We start from the raw sequence: 9,259 nt of genomic DNA, 5'->3' as shown, positions 1-9,259 counted from the left end.
TTAACCAATTGAGCCACTCGGCCGGCCCTCTCCTTTGTCTCTTGTCACAGCATTTGTTTTAAAGTCTATTTTGTCTGGTATAAGTATTGCTGCCCTAGCTTTTTTTTTATTATTATTTCCACTTTCATGAAATATTTTTCCCACCCCTTTACTTTCAGTATGTTTGTGTCTTTTGACCTGAAGTAAGTCTTGTATAGGCAGCATATGTAAGGGACTTGTTTTCTTATCCATTTAGCCATCCTATGTCTTTTGAATGCAGCATTTAATCCATTTACGTTTAAAGTAATTGTTGATAGGTATGTAGTTAATGCTTTTATAAAAACATTATTTTTTATTAGTTTCAGCTGTACAAAGCAATGTAATAGTTAGACATTTAACCCCCTCATAAAGTGTTAACCTACCCCCTAAGTTACTACCCCTCTAACATCTTATATAGCTGTTACAATACCATGGACTATCTTCCTTATGTTGTACTCCACATCTTGTGACTACTATATATACCTATATATTTAGTTATAATTGACAGTCAATATTATTCTACTTCAGCTTCAGGTGTGTAGCACATTGAACATAGTCTATGAAGTGACCCCCCTGATAAGTCCAGTGCCCACCTGGCATCTTACACGATCTTTACAACATTGTTGATTATATTCCCCACACTGTATTAACTACCAATTTGTACTTCTTAATACCTTCACCTTTTTCACCTTGCCCCCAACCCCATTCCCATCTATCATCCTGATAGATCTAGTACCTATCTGGCACCATACCTAGTTATTACAATGTTATTGACTATATTCCATATGCTATACCCTACATCCCCATGACTACTGTGTAACAACCAATTTGTACTACTTAATCCCTTCCCCTTTCACCCATTGTTAACCCCCCTCCCATGTTAAAGAAGTCCCTCTAAGATTCTTTGTAATGCTCATTTGGTAGTGATAAACTTCAGTTTTTTCTTGTCTGGGAAGCTCCTTATCTGTCCTTCAATTCTAAATGATAGCTTTGCTGGGTAGAGTAATCTTGCTTGTATGTCATTTCTTTTCATCACTTCAAATATTTCCTGCCAATCCCTTCTTGCCTGCAAAGTTTCTGTTGAGAAATCTGCTGCCAGTCTTGTGGGGGCTTCCTTGTAGGTAACTAACTGCTCTTCTCTTGCTGCTTTTAAGATTCTCTCTTTGCCTTTAACCTTTGGTATTTTAATTATCATGTGTCTTGGTTTTGGCCTCTTTGGGCTTATTTTTTTTTAAAGATTTTATTGAATTGGGGGGAGGGGAACAGCATTAGCGAATACGGGAAGGGGAACAGGCAAATCACTGTCCTGTTCGTTCTTCAGTCTAGTTGTGGAGGACACCGCTTTACTGGCCTATGTTGGTATTATGATCATCGCACTCTTCCCAGCTGAGGCAGTCAGTCACTGGCCATTGGACGGCTGCTCATGCTGGCTGCCAGCCACTCATGGTAGCTTACGGCAGCCCACTGCAGCCTGTGCCGTTGCCAGCCACTCACGGCAGCCCAACTCCAGGTCGAGCTGTTGTTCACCATCTTAGCTGTAGAGAGCACAGGGTCACTGGCCCATGTGGGAACCGAACCGGCGGCCCTGCTGCTCAGAGCTCGCGCTCCCAAGCCAACTCTTAACCAGCTGAGCCACTCAGCTGGCCCTTGGTTTATCTTGTTTGGGACGCTCTGCACTTCCTGGGCTTCTCAGATATGGCAGCTGCATGTGTCTGCAAATGGGGAAAGGTGGGGGCCTCAGCAAAGAAACAATGGTCTCCACCAGCTCCCCCGTCCAGGAGAAAGCCTCCTCTCCAGCCCCCATCCCAAGCCAGACAACTCAGTTCCCCTCCGTATGTCCCTGCCGCCTTTCCAGCTGCTGCCCCAGTGCGGGAGCTCAGAACCAGTCATTCTGTTGGTGGGCAAGTGTGCATGGTCCCTTTAAGAGGAACACCTGGGAGTGCAGCTGCCCTCAGTTTCAATCAGTCACAGTCTCTGCTGGTTTTCACAACCAGAAATTATGGGGACTTCTCTCCCTGGCACTGGAACCCTGGGCTGGGGTGGGGCTGGGACCTCTTGCTCCTCTGGGGGGTGGGTGGGACCTCCACAGCCGAAATGTCCCTTCTGATCTTTAATGGTCACACTCCACTCGGGTGTGAGACCAGCTCATTCTGCGTCTCTGTCCCTCCTACCAACCTGGAGGTGGCTTCTTCTGCATGTCTTTAGTTGAAAGGCTTCAGTTCAGTTTGATTTTAGGTGATTCTTGATAATGGTTGTTTTGTAGATTAGTTGTAATTTTGATGTGATTGTGAGAAAAGATAAGACAGCGTTTATTTACTGCACCATCTTGGTTGTTGTACCCTATTGTTAATGCCTTTTTATTATTCATATTTTTGAAATTTTTTTTTGGTTTTTCTTCTTAGAGAAGTCTCTAACATTTCTTGTAATACTGGCTTGGTGGTGATGAACTTCTTTAGCTTTTTCTTGTATGGCAAGCTCTTTATCTGTCTTTTGAATCTAAATGATAGGGTAATCTGGGTTTTAGATCCTTGCTTTTCATCATTTTGAAAATTTCATGCCAATCCCTTCTGGCCAGCAAAGTCTTATGGGTGTTACCCTGTAAGTAACTAACTGCTTTTCTCTTGCTGCTTTTAGGATTCTCTTTTTGTCTTTAAGCTTTGGCATTTTGATTATGATGTATCAATGGTGTGGGCCTGTTTGAGTTCATCTTGTTTGGGACTCTGTACTTCCTGGGCTTGTATGTGCAATTTTTTTACCAGGTTAGGGAAGTTTTCCATCATTATTTTTTGAAGTGGGTTTTCAGTTCCCTGCTCTCTCTCTTCTCCTTCTGGTACTCCTATGACACAAACATTGGTGTGCTTGATGTTGTTCCAGAGGCCCCTTATACTAACCTCATGTTTTTGGATTCTTTTTTCTTTTTTGCTGTTCTGATTGGGTGTTTTCTGCTACCTTAACTATCAAATCACGATTCAATCCTCTGCTTCATCTAATGCACTGTTGATTACTTTTAATGTATTTTTCCTTTCAGTTATTGTATCTTTCATTTCTGACCTGTTCTTTTTTATGTTTACTATCTCTTTGTTGAAGTTTTCACTGAGGTCGCTGAGCATCCTTATAACCAGTGTTAGGAACTTTACATCTGGTAGATTGCTTGTCTCCATTTTGCTTAGTTCTTTTTCTGGAGTTTTGTTATGTTCTTTCATTTGGGTCATGTTTCTTTGTCTCCTCGTTTTGACTGCCTCCTTGTGTTTGTTTCTATGTATTAGGGAGGGCTGCTATGTCTCTCAGTCTTTGTAGAGTGGCCTTATGTAGTAAGTGTCCTGTGGGGCCAAGTAGCACAGTCTTTATTGTTACCTGAGCTGGGTGCTCCAGGGACACACAGGTGTCCCTTGTGTGAATCATGTGTGCCCTCCTGTTGTAATTGAGCTGTGATTGCTGTTGGCCTCTCAGTGGGAGGGATTGACTCTCAGGCTAATTGGTTTTGAGGACTGGCTCTGAATACAGTGGAGCAGCTGTTGTGCAAGGCTGACCCTATAGAGCAGGATTTGCTTTAGCAGGGCTCTGCTGTCTGCTGAGTCCTCCCTTTGGGTATTTCACTTATGGAGGTGGTTAGGTGGTACTCTGGTGTGGTCTGAAGCTGGCCACTGTCTTTATGGGTTATGAAGCCTCTTGGGAGGGGCTCTGTTTTTGACCAAGGTCAGTTGTTGCCTATGACCTGCCTGTGGCACTTAGGTATGAGCTACAAAGTGATCTGCAGATTGTTGCCACTTGTGCTGGTCTCAGAGGTGCCTGGGAGAGGTAAGCTGTCAACTGAGGCTGGTTACTGCTCATGCCGGACTTAGGGCTGCTTAGCAAGATATACAGGGCATGCTGAGACAAGTTGCTGCTTGTTTGGGGTTTATGAACCTTTGAGAGGTTTTAGGAAAGTCCACAGCATGAGCCAAATAGGCCATTTGGATAGAAAAGCCACTGGAAATGACTTGGGTGGGCCCACAAGTTGGGTGGAGTGGGGTCTCAGGGAATCACCAGGGCAGGGTGAACAGTGTCAACTGGTTTGATGGAGACTCAGATATGGTGCCTACCTGTTTGTGCACATTGCATGCAGGGAGGGCTCAACATAGGAATAATGGCTTCTGCCAGCACTTCTGTCTGGGAGAAAAGTTGCCTCTGCAGCCGTCACCTGGAAACCAGACAATTTACTTTCTACCCCTATGTCTCTGGCACCTTTTGAGCTGCTGCCTCAGCACTGGAGCTCATAACGAGCGAGTCCATCAGTGAGCAAGTCCATGCATGGCATTTTAAGAGGAATGCCTGGAATTCCAGCAGTCCTCCATCTCAGCTACAATCTCTACTGGTTTTCACAGCCAGAATTTCTGGGGACTTCTCTCCCCAGCACTGGAACGTTGGTCTGGAGAGCCTGGTGTGGGGCTGGGACCACTCGCTTCTCTGGGGGAACCTCTGCAGCTGAGATATCCCTCCCTATTTTTAACCACCACACGTGGGTGTGGGACCAGTCCATTTAGTGTCTCCACCCCTCCTACCAGTTTCAAAGTGGCTTCTGTATATCCTTAGTTATAGGACTTCTGTTCAGCTAGACTTCAGGTGGTTCTCAATGATGGTTGTTCTGTAGTTTAATTGTAATTTTTCTGTGCTCTGGGACGAGGTGAGCACAGCGTCTATCTATTCCATCTCTTGACCAGAAGCCTCCAGATTTATTTTCTTAATTGCTCAAAATGTTGCTTGCCATTACCATTTAAGGGGTGAAGTCTGAACTCCTTAGCCTGGCTTCTAAGATTCTCTATTTTGAGCTTTAAACAACTTCTCTGAATATATCTCATGCTTCTCCTATAAGAAGCAAGCGAATCTAATCAATGTCCCTAAAATGTGATCCACATATCCCCTTATTTATACTTTTGTTTCTGTTGTTCACTGTGTTAGGAATGCTCCTCATGTTCCTTTCTGTCAATGTACTTACTATCTGTCATTTTAGAGGCAACTATAGAGTTGAACCCAATGCTTGGCACAATAATGATTTGTCAAAGGAATGGATGGACTTAAGTCACACTTCACATAGAAACCACTCCTGCTCACTTGAGTCCATAAAGATCTTTTCCCCTTTTGGAATATATATTGTATTTATTACCTCTACAAATAATTTGGCACTTAGCAAATTTTCCTTACATTGAATAATTTCAATGTGACTTCCTAGAGTTTAGCCAATTCTAAACTCTTTTTGGATAAGTACTAACTACCTCTTTTACATTTGGCATCTCTCACATAGCCATGCACAGTGTCTCCCATATAGTCAGGTTACAATATAAAATGTGTAGATTACTCACAGGTGCTCAGTAACTCCTGCTGTCAAAGCAAACATAGAAGTAGAGCTTGTGATACTGACTGAGGTTCTTTTACTCCTCACACCACCCCCCATGAATTTATTGAACCCTCTCCTTTAGGGCTTCTATAATTTTTAAGTCAAAATTTATGCTATTTAGTATTTTTTTGGTAAGGCCTTTAATTTTCCCTGGATTTTAAGGTAATTGTCTTCTGAGACAATATTATGTGAATATCTTCAAATTATATATGGTGAAATATAGCAAAATTTAAATTTACACTACTGGAAAAACCAAGAACCGCACTAACGGACGACAGCATATTTGACCCTGTATTTCAGCCACCTTTGATAACTGAAAAATATATTGATTTGATCATTTACCAATCAATTGCCAAGATAGTAAAAAACAAAAAAAAATCAACCCTACCAAATCTACGTGCCATGCAAATTGTAACACAGTGTATCTTCCAATCTTTGTAATTATATAAAAAGTGAATAAAAAGTGAAACACATAGTTCATTCTTAAGCAGTTTTGTCTACATGCTGTTAACATCAAGATGTACGGTAACATTGCTGCTCATAGATAGCTAAGAAGATATAGCTTCATGGTATCCCATCTTCACATTGAAACTGGATGCTATTCACTTCAATAAGTACAGATGCTGTGTGAATAATTAGAAATATCAATAAGACTAAGTCAGGAAGTATAATTCCTTATTAAGTGAGAGGCTAGCAAGAAGAGGGGAAATAAGATAATACATTGCAACCCTTTTGGAATAGGTGATCCTTAATACTCATGTCCTGTTGTTTTGATACATCCATAAGAAACATCTAGCTGATACAATTAATAAAGGTATAATGTGGCAAAGGATAGGGACTCAAAGTCACTCAGCATATGGAGTTCTAGAATTCTTGGCTTATAGCTGAAATAGGTGTGTACGTGTGTGAATATGTGAGTGTGTGTATGTGTGCTTGTAGTCTGTTTGCATGTTTGTAAGACAAAGATAGGAAGAAAGGGAAAAAGAGAAAAAGGGCCTCAGTTACAGTGAATTTGGTTGTAAGTAACAGAATCCTGCTAAAATTAGCTTACGTGAAAAAGAGGACTTATTTCAAGAAACATGATATTTCAAGGAAATGCAAGGTAGAAAGGGAAGTTTTGGCCTCCTGGATAATTAGAAACAACGCTGGAAGGCTGTGAAGAAACTGGGAAGTTTTCTGTCTCTTTTAACTCCCCCACCCCTTCCAAATCAACTTTCATAATATCAGCAAATACAGTAAGTACATAAACAGCCTCCTTGCAGCTTCTAAATTTCTATGTTCTCTGTTTAACCAACTGGCAGAAACGGACCCACATTTCTGTGTCACAAGTCCAAATTCAGGGGAGAAGAACCTGGTTGGAACACTTCGAAGTAAATGTTCACCCTCATCTGATCAACTATGGCTTAAGGAAGGGTCCGGAAGGGAAATCAGCTCAGCTTAGGTTAAATGTTTCCACATGTCCAACCATCTTGGGCTCAGAGGGAGATGTGGTACCAGTTACGTGGTGCATATATAGCAGCTGGGTCCCAACCCTGTTGGAGGCTATTAGGAGATGGGATCGTGGGGTTAGCAGACGCCCTAAAAAATGAACATTTTAGGTAGGGATAGGGGATGGAAATGAGGAGAGGTAAACAGTGGAAAAAGAAGCAGGAAAGGGGAGACATTTAATTATCTCAGTGTTATGTCGTCATTTGGTTTTGATATATTTAATATACAATTCAAGGCAATTGCTATTTCTCATTGTTGTATTGTGTATTTGTTACTATTTTGCTTACATTATCTGATAAGGCTTTTAAAAACTTCATATCATGATGATTTATGTGTAATTATAACTCAGTGGCAGTTTATTACACACATTGTCTAATTTTCCATCCTAAATACAACATCTAAATACAAACCTAAATAGGCCTTTTATATACTCATTAACACAAGATATAAAGTCAAGACAGTGCCCAGAATCCTATGTACAGGGCCCTACTTTGGTGAAGCACAGTTTATCAATCAATGTCCAGTTCCCTTACATTTTTAAAGTGTCCATAGCCAATAGCTGGGATGAAAATGACATATTTATAAGATTAAATAGTTTTGCATATAGTCCTGTAGCATCTATATTTTACCATGCTTGTGTCTGAACATGCTTGCTTTTCTTTCAAACTCATTACAAGTGTATTTTTAATTAACTGAATTGCTGCATCATATTTCATTTTTTTAAAACAATGCCCTTGGAGAGGTCACTATGAATTTTCACACTAGGTGTTGAGTCTTATGAGCTCTGTCAGTCCCCTAGGACAATCTGGCTTGATAAGAGTTCAGGCGACTGTGACATGTGGGAACAAAGAGGCTGTGAGGCTGGCAAAGTAAGAGTGGTTGTAGTTCTAGAAAAACTAATAAAAGTTTTAGAGGCAAAGAGTTTAGTTATAAGATACATTCAAATGTAAATTTGTATTGAAAAGAGAACAGATATGCAAATGAGATTCTGGGTAGCTGCAAGAGGGTGAGGATCAATGCACTGATAAAATGATTGCATTGAAGCACTCTGCTTTATTCATTGTAACCAGGCTGGTAATGTGGAAAAAAATGTACTTGGCTGGAAGTTAAGAGAACTAGGTTCTAGTTCTGGACATTTATGGGGTATGCTATTTTGGGCAAGTCACTTATCTTCCTTGAGTCTCAGTTTCCTTATGTTGACAAAATGAAAGAGAAGGACAAAACAGTCTCTAAGGTACGTTTCAGCCATTTGATCCTACGACCTAAAATGATTTTTAGAACGGTAATTCTTGATTCTGCTAATCCATGCAATTTTATCGTGTCAGGGGCTGGTATCAACAACTGATGTGATCCAATGATACCTATAAAAAGACTGTTTAGTTTGCATCTCTCCTTTCTTTTCCCTGAGGTTGCATATCTTGTTCATGCTGCTGAGCTTCTCTCTGGTGATGAGAAAAGAATTTCATTTGCAGGTGGAAGCTGAGGGAGGCTGGGTGCCTTCTGATGGATGGGAAGCCATGGGAAGGGTAGCAGTCTGGAACACATTCAGTTCCACCTCTTTCGTTTGGCACCCTCTCACTATGTACTAATGCTGTTGAATCACGGACCAGCATAATACAAGCTTGACAATTGTGCAGAACAGGAATGCAAACTAAAGACAATGGGTTTATCAGGTGGCACCCTCTTCACTCCGTCTCAGGCAAGCTTAAGGATTGAAGAAAAGGTTAAAAGTGTGAGCCAATTTGTAATTTGGAGATAGAAAAATTCATTTTCTAATAGGGAAGCTAAATTATATATATAAAAAAGAAACTTTTATTAAACAGTTCCACCAGAGTGACTCTGATTAAGAAGTAAAGCAATTTTCATCATGTAAATTATGTTTTTAAATTAGATTTAAATAACATAGTAATACTTTTGTTCATGTTATCCACCATTTGAAAGAAATAAATAATTTGGTTAACTTCGTGCACTTTCATAAGGTGAAATTCCATCACAATCCTTGAGTAATTGAAACTATCGTGATTTTTAGAGCCATCCAATTACAGGAATCCAGTGCAATTATTTTTCTAATAAAGTTAGTTTTCACTTACATGTGTCTGTCATTGCCTGTTGATATGAAGATGTTTTAAAAATCTTTTTCTGATGAGCCGTAAATATTACTGTACCTGTAGAGGGATATTTACTGATTCCGTCAGATAAATGTAGAGCCTAAAAAAGAAGGCATGATTATAAATTTTAGTGTGTGTATTTATCTTTGTTTTTCTGCCAATATCGATAAACAATTGTGAATGTTTTTCAGTAACCTATTGACCATAGTACATTGAGTGGAAGTCTGGAATTTTACAAATAATTTAATGGAAACATTAATGCAGATGTAGC

This window comes from Hipposideros armiger, unplaced genomic scaffold (assembly GCF_001890085.2).
Source record: "Hipposideros armiger isolate ML-2016 unplaced genomic scaffold, ASM189008v1 scaffold_56, whole genome shotgun sequence".
Classification (NCBI taxonomy): Eukaryota; Metazoa; Chordata; class Mammalia; order Chiroptera; family Hipposideridae; genus Hipposideros; species Hipposideros armiger.
The sequence above is the reverse complement of the archived record's forward strand: the minus strand, read 5'-3'. Positions refer to the sequence as shown.